Source organism: Perca flavescens, chromosome 17, assembly GCF_004354835.1.
Source record: "Perca flavescens isolate YP-PL-M2 chromosome 17, PFLA_1.0, whole genome shotgun sequence".
In the NCBI taxonomy this organism is placed as follows: domain Eukaryota; kingdom Metazoa; phylum Chordata; class Actinopteri; order Perciformes; family Percidae; genus Perca; species Perca flavescens.
In genome coordinates, this window is record NC_041347.1 from 33,722,963 (window position 1) to 33,734,043 (window position 11,081).

Here is an 11,081-nt window from a genome sequence, read left to right on the forward strand (position 1 = left end):
GGAAAACTTCTTGGAATACTGTCCTGTGTTCAGATATCTTGAAGTCAAGATAACAAATAGAGTCCTCCGTGTGAAAAGGTGCAACAACCAGTTCTACAATGTCCTTTAATTCACAGAGGACTTGCCAGGCTGGTTCGTTTGAAGGAACTCTGGTCCCGATCAAGAAAGGAAGAAATCTCAACAAGCTCCAATTCTCGTGTGCATTTCCTCCAATTGTTGTCTTTGCAGCGTAGGTGAGGGGCACAAGATGGGGACGGTTTGTCTTATCGGTCCACTTAAATGGAAATGTTGTTATTGCTTCATTTAAATTGGCTAACGTGAAATATTTTTTTGAAATTAACACAGTAAGACAAAGAGCAATCTCAGCAGGGATAATTCCTTCAAACAGATCATGAGCTATATCTGGGGGGAAACTCTGCATCACACAGAAATATGACAGATTTTCTGACAGCGTACACTTCCTTTTAACACCAAAATGACTAGCCAGTGAATTTTCTTCAATAACTTTAAGATGAGCAGTATGGATATCCTTGCTTCTTACACAAAATGCTCCAGACTTGACTTCTGTTGTTTGAATGTCTACATTTTCTGCTGTACAAAATCTGCAGACATATTTACCTGCAAAACTTTCCACAAAACCTGCAATACCATGGGCTCCGAGATTGTCTGCTACTACACAATGAACAAAGCCTTTCAGAGATTTCCCCAACTTGGCAATGAACAGTCCTTGTTGTTCTAATATAATAAGATCATCTACTAAGGGCTTCAAAACACTGTCAAATCCATAGCACTTAACATCCTCAGTATGAATAAGTGCAGCTAAATATATATTTGAAAGCGATGAGTGACAACTAGCAGGCAAGTTCCCCAATGTCCAATAAACACCACAAATTTTATTTTTTTTTTCTGGAGGTACCAAGGGGATTACATATTTCAAAATCATCTACATATAAAATAGGGAAATAGCACACTCCTTTGAAAACGGCAAATTTTCTCTGTAATTACTACCATCATAAAAAGACTTATACAGAATTTTATCAGATTGAATTTGATATGAAGATTTTAAATTAGTTGCTTTGTCCAAAAAAGTTTCACAACTTAGAATCTGCTGTAAAGATTTTAGAATAGAAATATACTGAAATGATTTTTTTTTTTTGTTTTGTGAGTCGAGCACAAATTCTACAGATTCTACAATATTAAAATGTTTTTTGTAGTAAGTCTTTCGCTTCCAGGCAGTGGAAAGAGGGCCACGGCCACTACAAGAAGCAGTGATTGGATTTGACTTACAGAGAGTAGATGCTAGGTCTTGCAGAATAGTTTCATCTACTTGACAGTTACCATTCTGTAAGTGCTGAGCTAAGGTTTGATGGATAAGAGGGACAGAAGCAGTGCCTATTAAATAGTCAAACTCTTGCAAAAGTTCATCAACGGCCACACTAGAAACAAGATAAATATGTTCTAGCTTTAGTAGAAGAGAGGCAACTTTGAGCTCAACATTACATGTCAAGTCATTTAAATCCTGCACATCAAAACTGGAATCACCCAAGTCATCTGTACTTAATTCATCTAAGGGCTCAGTATCAACACTATCAATCTGGATACTGCTACAATGACTTTCAGCAGAAAGATTTACACTTGAGCCTTTTTTCTCAACTACTTCAGGCTTTAGGTCAGTTTCAGAACAATCCTTATGATTTCTGCTTCTGTGAGTTCGGAACGAGCCATAAACATTTGTTTTGTAAAAACACCCCTGAAACACACAAACTACCGTTTCACTGTTGTTCAGGTGCTGCGCTATATGTTGAAAATAGTCTTTTAAATTTGAACGTTGATTGCAACTGCATAAAAGACATTTAAATGTGGTAAGTTCCGTTTGTGAGGATTGCTGATGACATCTTGACAAGTGGCTCAAAAGTGCATTCCAAGTCTTGCAGGTACATGGACAGTTGAAATAGATGCAGCGATAGGAATGGTGACGTCCATAATGTCTGTGTTCAAGCTTATAATGTTTAAGTAGCTCAGATCTTCGTGAATCAGATGTACCACAGTCTTTGCATTTCCACATGCATCAGAAGACTAGGAAAGAAAGAAAAGTAGACCCACCTTACCAAATTGCCACTTAATACAGTTTACATGATGCAGAATGGTAAATTTACATGCAGTTTATATAAACAGTTATGTTTTTGTCATTTACTTCAGCAGGAAAGCAACATCTTTTTAAAGCAAAGATATTTCATTTTACTAGTTCATTAGTTGTAAAGGTATCATTGCTTGTCTCCATATGTCCCTACTTTGCAATTATTCAAAAGCTGTAATAAGTGAATAGGTTTATACAGTATGAAAAACAAACTGACGTTCTTACAATTACTGCAATCATTTAAATCAATTTTAAGGTTACTTAAACTGCATGAAATGACTTACTATTTATTTAATAGTTTATTGTCTGGTCAAATGAACTTACTGTAAGGTGGGTAACTTTGTGATATTTGTTTTGACTAGAGATGTGAGGACACTTTCATACTGCCAGACACTATATTACAAATGTAACTAAAGCAATTTTAATTACATTATTACTAATAGATATTACATTAGTATTAGTATATGTTGAAATATATTAGGCTATCAGCTGCATCTCTATTTTGGGTTTTTAATTCGTAATTAAACATACATGTAAATGTTCACTTAATTCCCGGACTTACCAAATTCAGTAATGGCTAAAATTGTAAACCTTTTCAGGAAACAGCAAACCTGTAAAGACAAAGAAAAAGGCGAGATTTCACATTTAGTTTTACATGGGGATATTAGCATTATCCATAATTGTCACTAAAAACTATCAATTACATCAGAAATATTGGCGGTAGTATACTGAAATATTATAGAATTAAAAACAAATTCCTTTTTAATAAGTACTCATGATGAAAGAGGACCAAAGTTATGATATCCCTCAAAAAAAAAAAAATTGTAAATCTGGATTAAAAAGTCTCTATGGCACAGAAAATGGTCACCTATTAATCCCTCTGTTGCTAAACTGAACAGATGCACAGGACGTGATGTGCAGAGCACTTCTTTAAGTGTCATGAATCACTAAAACTAGCTACTCATTGAACTGAAATACTCCCGTTTATAATTATGGACGTTTTTTTCCCCATCGACTTTAAAACGAAAATTTAACAGGGTTCATTTTATCAGACATGAAGCCGACACCTTGCATTGCTGTCGGATTAGCACAAACAGACCAAGAGCTGTGGCACGTTAAATATATCTGCGGTTGATTAAAGACAAGGCGGGCAGGCAAACGTCCGTGACCACAGTCAAACTAACGTTACGTTTTTATTTGTTAAATACACGTTTTAGTAATTTGTTCTTTAGTCTTTTACTCCAAAGGTTTATGCCACTTACAGTAACATGCATTTAAGCCGTGAAATGCGACAAAATGTCGACGTTGACGAGTTTTACCTTCTTTGCCTCACTTTGCTCTGCTGCCAGCTCTGTGTGTATGGCGTGTGCGAGCCGCTGTTGTGTCAAAGTCTGTTCCACCGTCGAATAGTACTTCCCTCTTGTTTAAATGCGTAGTGACCCCACTGTGGTTAGCGATAAGATGGTTCAAGTTCAGGAATTGTTAGGGGAAACATGTCGACAGGGGAACGATCTTCCACATACAGCTTAATTTATGGTAGCCGCGGTATTCCCGTCGCGAGGTGCACCTCCCCGCCCTCGGCAAAAAAAAACACGTCGAGCAGAACAGGCCCTCTCCTAGTTTTTAAGCATGACTTAAATACGAGCGTTATCATACTACCATTACTTTTACACACAGAGACAACAAATCTCTATGTGCATGTGAAAAGAATGCAAATAACTTAGTTTAGCTAGCTAATGTTACCTAGCTAGCTAGCGTTAGCTTAACATGTGCGCAAATTACAAAAGCAGTTGTAAAGTAGTTGCCCTTCATTCCAGTAACTTTAAATGAGCATGGAAAACAAACGCTACCATTAAAACAACACAATAAGACTGCTTACCTTGTTCAAACGAGTTTCCTTGAAAAGCCAAATGACATCTTCATCGAAGCGAGGTAATGGCGGACAGCAGCAAAATTCAGAACAATGCAAGGTCGTGGGGTTACGTCGTTACGTACATCACGTGACATGAACACCTCTGGTTTAAAGTGAAAATAGAATTTAAGTACAATTGTTGCTTTTAATTTTTTCTATGGGGAGTGTTATCTGCTTTTATGCAAACGGAAATAAACAGGTTCATCCTAGAAACCATGATTTTCAACTAGACTAACGTAAAAATGAACTTTAAATAAATGACACAGTGGTTTCACTTTTTTCAGTGAAAACTAGTCCATGCATTCGTTACTTCCAGGCTGGACTATTGTAACTCCCTACTGTCAGGTTGCTCAAATAAGTCCCTTAAGACTCTCCAGCTGATCCAGAATGCTGCAGCACGTGTTCTCACAAGAACTAAGAGAAGAGATCATATTTCTCCTGTATTAGCTTCTCTGCACTGGCTTCCTGTTGAATCCAGGATTGAGTTTAAAATCCTTCTCTTGACCTACAAAGCTCTAAATGGTCTAGCACCATCATATCTAGAAGAGCTCCTAATACCCTATTGTCCCACTAGAGCACTGCGCTCCCAGAATGCAGAGTTACTGGTGGTACCTAGAGTCTCTAAAAGTAGAATGGGAGCCAGAGCCTTCAGCTACCAGGCTCCTCTCCTATGGAACCAGCTCCCGATCTGGGTTCGGGGGGCAGAAACATTCAAGAATGAACTTAAAACTCTCCTATTTGATAAAGATTATAGTTAGGGAGTGAGGAGTTGCAGTGTTCACCTAACTGGCCCACCTGCTTCTCTTCATAATTGTTGGATTAATAACATATAACAAAAGTAAAGGGAGGCAGGCCAGCAAAGCCCGATCCGGCAGGGGGAGAGTTCAAAGCCCGAACAGGCCACCTCTCCTTATGACCTGTCTCTCTTAGTTACGCTGTTATAGTTCTAGACTGCCGTGGGACTTCCTTACTTCCTTTGACACACTGAGGTGCTCTCTCCTCTCCCTTTCTATTACTATTACTATTACTATCACTATTTGTGTGTATCCCGTCCCAGAAATGCTTGTTACTAATCCTAGCTTCTGGGGAGTTTACTCCCCGGAGTCCTTATGTTTTTTCCCCCAGCGTATTTCCTTGGAGAACGTTGGCACCAAGATCCTGGTTCCAGCTGTCGCCGTGGTCCTGCTGCACTCCCTGCTGAGCTCAGCGGTGCCCTGCAATGTCATGCTGCTTCCTGCTGAACCCTGCTGCTTCCTGCTGAACCCTGCTGCTTCCTGCTGAACCCTGCTGCCTCCTGCTGAACCCTGCTGCTTCCTGCTGAACCCTGCTGCTTCCTGCTGAACCCTGCAGCTTCCTGCTGAACCCTGCTGCTTCCTGCTGAACCCTGCAGCTTCCCGCTGAACCCTGCTGCTTCCTGCTGAACCCTGCTGCTTCCTGCTGAACCCTGCTGCTTCCTGCTGCTTCCTGCTGAACCCTGCTGCTTCCTGCTGAACCCTGCTGCTTCCTGCTGAACCCTGCTGCTTCCTGCTGCTTCCTGCAGCTTCCTCCTGAACCCTGCAGCTTCCTCCTGAACCCTGCAGCTTCCTCCTGAACCCTGCTGCTTCCTGCTGAACCCCGCTGCTTCCTGCTGAACCCTGCAGCTTCCTCCTGAACCCCGCTGCTTCCTGCTGAACCCCGCTGCTTCCTGCTGCTTCCTGCAGCTTCCTGCTGAACCCCGCTGCTTCCTGCTGAACCCTGCTGCTTCCTGCTGAACCCTGCTGCTTCCTGCTGAACCCTGCAGCTCCCCGCTACATCCAGTCAATGTTCCATTATTAATGTGACTATTATCGCCACTGTTCATCACACCCCCAACCGGCCCGTCAGACACCTCCTACCAAGAGCCTGGGTCTGTCCCAGGTTTCTTCCCAAGAGGGAGTTTTTCCTCGCCACTGTCGCACTGCTTGCTCTTGAGGGAATTACTGTAATTGTTGGAATTGTTGGGGCTTTGTAAATTATAGAGTGTGGTCTAGACCTACTCTATCTGTAAAGTGTCTCGAGATAACTCTTGTTATGATTTGATACTATAAATAAAATTGAATTGAATTGAATTGAATTGAAATTGAATTGAAATTGAATTGAATTTTAAACTTTTAAACGGCGAAAAATAAAAATGTGCCAAACTAACTTAAAGTTTTTTTTTCAAAAGGGCCAATAAAAGCAACAATAAAACATTTAAAAAGCGATATAAAGTAACAAATAAGCCAGTCTGGACCAAAACATTTACTGAATCTAAAATAACTCTTCACACACAAACATTTCAGTGGAAATACAACATTTATTTTATTAGCAAGCACTTGAAGTTAAAAAAAAAAAAACAAGAAGAAGAAAAAGCAACCAATCATAGCGCTGCAGTCTGTTTTGCAGCTTTGCAGGAAGTGAGTGATGTTTAGATGGAGATTTACAAGTTCTACAGCTTCTGTTTTCTCTAATTTCTACGTGGATTTTGGGACGTCGAGTCTCGAGTCAGACTTAAAGTGTGACTACTGTTTATTTTTTGCCTGGACCCTATTATCCTCAGGTGTCTGTGTGTAAGAGATCAATAGGAACAACAATCTTTGGCATTGGTTACAAACAGCTCTGAGGTTGATAGCACTAAACGCACCAGACTCCATGTAAATAATCAGGACTTTTAGCGTGTATAGAGCCAGCATATTTCCACCAGACTCCATGTAAATAATCAGGACTTTTAGCGTGAATAGAGCAAGCATATGTCCACCAGACTCCATGTAAATAATCAGGACTTTTAGCGTGTATAGAGCCAGCATATCTCCACCAGACTCCATGTAAATAATCAGGACTTTTAGCGTGTATAGAGCCAGCATATCTCCACCAGACTCCATGTAAATAATCAGGACTTTTTAGCGTGTATAGAGCCAGCATATCTCCACCAGACTCCATGTAAATAATCAGGACTTTTAGCGTGTATAGAGCCAGCATATCTCGACCAGACTCCATGTAAATAATCAGGACTTTTAGCGTGTATAGAGCCAGCATATCTCCACCAGACTCCATGTAAATAATCAGGACTTTTAGCATGTATAGAGCCAGCATATTTCCACCAGACTTCATGTAAATAATCAGGACTTTTAGCGTGTATAGAGCCAGCATATCTCCACCAGACTCCATGTAAATAATCAGGACTTTTAGCATGTATAGAGCCAGCATATTCCCCCCAGACTGCATGTAAATAATCAGGACTTTTAGCGTGTATAGAGCCAGCATATCTCCACCAGTCTCCATGTAAATAATCAGGACTTTTAGCGTGTATAGAGCCAGCATATCTCCACCAGACTCCATGTAAATAATCAGGACTTTTAACGTGTATAGAGCCAGCATATCTCCACCAGACTCCATGTAAATAATCAGGACTTTTAGGGTGTATAGAGCCAGCATATCTCCACCAGACTCCATGTAAATAATCAGGACTTTTAGCGTGTATAGAGCCAGCATATCTCCACCAGACTCCATGTAAATAATCAGGACTTTTAACGTGTATAGAGCCAGCATATTTCCACCAGACTTCATGTAAATAATCAGGACTTTTAGCGTGAATAGAGCCAGCATATCTCCACCAGACTCCATGTAAATAATCAGGACTTTTAACGTGTATAGAGCCAGCATATTTCCACCAGACTCCATGTAAATAATCAGGGCTTTTAGTGTGTATAGAGCCAGCATATTCCCCCCAGACTGCATGTAAATAATCTGGACGTTTAGCATGTATAGAGCCAGCATATCTCCACCAGACTGCATGTAAATAATCAGAACTTTTAGTGTGTATAGAGCCTTATATTTCCACATGTAAATGAGTAAACTATGTGTTTATTTCAACCAAAGCTAGAGTTGTGATCGTTGGTTGAAGTGGAAACATGACCTAATACAGCTTTTAGTAGTTTTATTTAGTTTTTGTCCAAGTTGAATGAAGTGTGTTTTAGGATGATAAAAGTCCTGATTATTTACATGGAGTCTGGTTGGTTTAGGGAATGCAATTTCATGTTTTTTTTAATGTTTAAAAAAAGATCTTACTCTTTAACACAATGTTTCTCAAATGTGGTTATGTTATGGTTAATTCTATTCTCCTTATATATGCTTCCTCTAGGCAATATTATTAGGAAACACTCAATTAACTTTCACTGTTATGCGGATGACACCCAATTATACTTGTCAATCAAACCAGACGAAACCAGTCAGCTAGCTAAATTTCAAGCGTGCATTAAAGATATAAAATCCTGGATGACCTATAATTTTCTGATGTTAAACCCTAACAAAACTGAAGTTATTGTACTGGGACCTAAACACCTCAGAATCTCATTATCTAAAGATATAGCTACTCTGGATGGTATTGCCCTGGCCTCCAGCACTACTGTCTGCTGCTGTCTGACTACTGTGAGTTATTTTTGATCAGGATATATCCTTTAATGCCCACTTAAAACAACCCTCAAGAACAGCCTTTTTTCATCTTCGTAACATTGCCAAAATTAGGAATATCCTGTCTCAAAACGACGCTGAAAAACTAGTACATGCATTTGTTCCAGGCTGGACTATTGTAATTCCCTACTGTCAGGTTGCTCAAATAAGTCCCTTAAGACTCTCCAGCTGATCCAGAATGCTGCAGCACGTGTTCTCACAAGAACTAAGAGAAGAGATCATATTTCTCCTGTATTAGCTTCTCTGCACTGGCTTCCTGTTGAATCCAGGATTGAGTTTAAAATCCTTCTATTGACCTACAAAGCTCTAAATGGTCTAGCACCATCATATCTAGAAGAGCTCCTAATACCCTATTGTCCCACTAGAGCACTGCGTTTCCAGAATGCAGAGTTACTGGTGGTACCTAGAGTCTCTAAAAGTAGAACGGGAGCCAGAGCCTTCAGTTATCAGGCTCCTCTCCTATGGAACCAGCTCCCGATCTGGGTTCGGGGGGCAGAAACTGTAATCGCTTTCAAGAATGAACTTAAAACTCTTCTATTTGATAAAGCTTATAGTTAGGGAGTGAGGAGTTGCAGTGTTCACCTAACTGGCCCACCTGCTTCTCTTCATAATTGTTAGACTAATAATACATAACAAAGTAGAGGGAGACAGGCCAGCCAAGCCCGATCCGGGGGGAGAGTTCAAAGCCGAAAAAGCTACCTCTCCTTATGACCTGTCTCTCTTAGTTACGCTGTTATAGTTACGCTGTTATAGTTCTAGACTGCCGGGGGACTTCCTTCCTTCCTCTGACACACTGAGCTGCTCTCTCCTCTCCCTTTCTATTACTATTACTACCATTTGTGTGCATCCAGTCCCAGAAATGCTTGTTACTAATCCTAGCTTCTGGGGAGTTTACTCCCCGGAGTCCTTATGTTTTTTCCCCAGCGTATTTCCTTGGAGAACGTTGGCACCAAGATCCTGGTTCCAGCTGTCGCCGTGGTCCTGCTGCACTCCCTGCTGAGCTCAGCGGTGCCCTGCAATGTCATGCTGCTTCCTGCTGAACCCTGCTGCTTCCTGCTGAACCCTGCTGCTTCCTGCTGAACCCTGCTGCTTCCTGCTGAACCCTGCTGAACCCTGCTGCTTCCTGCTGAACCCTGCTGCTTCCTGCTGCTTCCTGCTGAACCCTGCTGCTTCCTGCTGAACCCTGCTGCTTCCTGATGCTTCCTGCTGAACCCTGCTGCTTCCTGCTGAACCCTGCTGCTTCCTGCTGAACCCTGCAGCTTCCTGCTGAACCCTGCTGCTTCCTGCTGAACCCTGCTGCTTCCTGCTGAACCCTGCTGCTTCCTGCTGAACCCTGCTGAACCCTGCTGCTTCCTGCTGAACCCTGCTGAACCCTGCTGCTTCCTGCTGAACCCTGCTGCTTCCTGCTGAACCCTGCTGCTTCCTGCTGAACCCTGCTGAACCCTGCTGCTTCCTGCTGAACCCTGCTGCTTCCTGATGCTTCCTGCTGAACCCCTGCTTCCTGCTGAACCCTGCTGCTTCCTGCAGCTTCCTGCTGAACCCTGCTGCTTCCTGCTGAACCCTGCTGCTTCCTGCTGAACCCTGCTGCTTCCTGCTGAACCCTGCAGCTCCCCGCTACATCCAGTCAATGTTCCATTATTAATGTGACTATTATCACCACTGTTCATCACACCCCCAACCGGCCCGTCAGACACCGCCTACCAAGAGCCTGGGTCTGTCCGAGGTTTCTTCCCAAGAGGGAGTTTTTCCTCGCCACTGTCTCACTGCTTGCTCTTGAGGGAATTACTGTAATTGTTGGAATTGTTGGGGCTTTGTAAATTATAGAGTGTGGTCTAGACCTACTCTATCTGTAAAGTGTCTCGAGATAACGTAATGAGAGGACTGGGTACACAAACTATGTTGTCAATGCTGGAGTTCATGTGTAGAGCCCCTGGTGATACTTGGAGCAACGTTTCATGTTGTGTCGAGCCTTCTTAGTGGTTTAAAAATAGCTATTTTGAGGCTAGCATAAAAGTGCCCCTAGTACTCCCATTCAAAAGGCCATTTGACCGAAAAACGAAAAGACAGTAAATCTTAAAAGTGGCACTTCCATCCTAAATATGCTTTTAAACGAAAGTTGGACTTTTGATTTTTTTTTTTTACTTCATCCATTTACATGGAGCTGGCTGGCTTTATACACGCTAAAAGTCCTGATTATTTACATGGAGTCTGGTGGAGATATGCTGGCTTTATACACACTAAAAGTCCTGATTATTTACATGGAGTCTAGTGGAGATATGCTGGCTCTATACACGCTAAAAGTTCTGATTATTTACATGGAGTCTGGTGGAGATATGCTGGCTCTATACACGCTAAAAGTCCTGATTATTTACATGGAGTCTGGTGGAGATATGCTGGCTCTATACACGCTAAAAGTCCTGATTATTTACATGGAGTCTGGTGGAGATATGCTATACACGCTAAAAGTCCTGATTATTTACATGGAGTCTGGTGGAGATATGCTAGCTCTATACAAAAGTCCTGATTATTTACATGGAGTCTGGTGGAGATATGCTGTCTCTATAC

At 41.5% G+C, this 11,081-nt stretch overlaps 1 protein-coding gene and 1 long non-coding RNA gene across 2 annotated transcripts in view; one reads left to right on the forward strand and one right to left on the reverse strand.

The window, feature by feature from the left end:
• LOC114571635 (nuclear factor 7, brain-like) overlaps positions 1-11,081 on the forward strand; it is a 430,007-nt gene that overhangs the window by 99,079 nt on the left and 319,847 nt on the right. The window lies entirely within an intron of this gene.
• Positions 2,037-4,048, reverse strand: LOC114571642 (uncharacterized). Its single transcript, XR_003694689.1, has 3 exons — positions 4,017-4,048; positions 2,700-2,748; positions 2,037-2,076 (listed from the first exon to the last, which is right to left on the reverse strand). It is a non-coding gene; the product is annotated as an uncharacterized LOC114571642 (long non-coding RNA).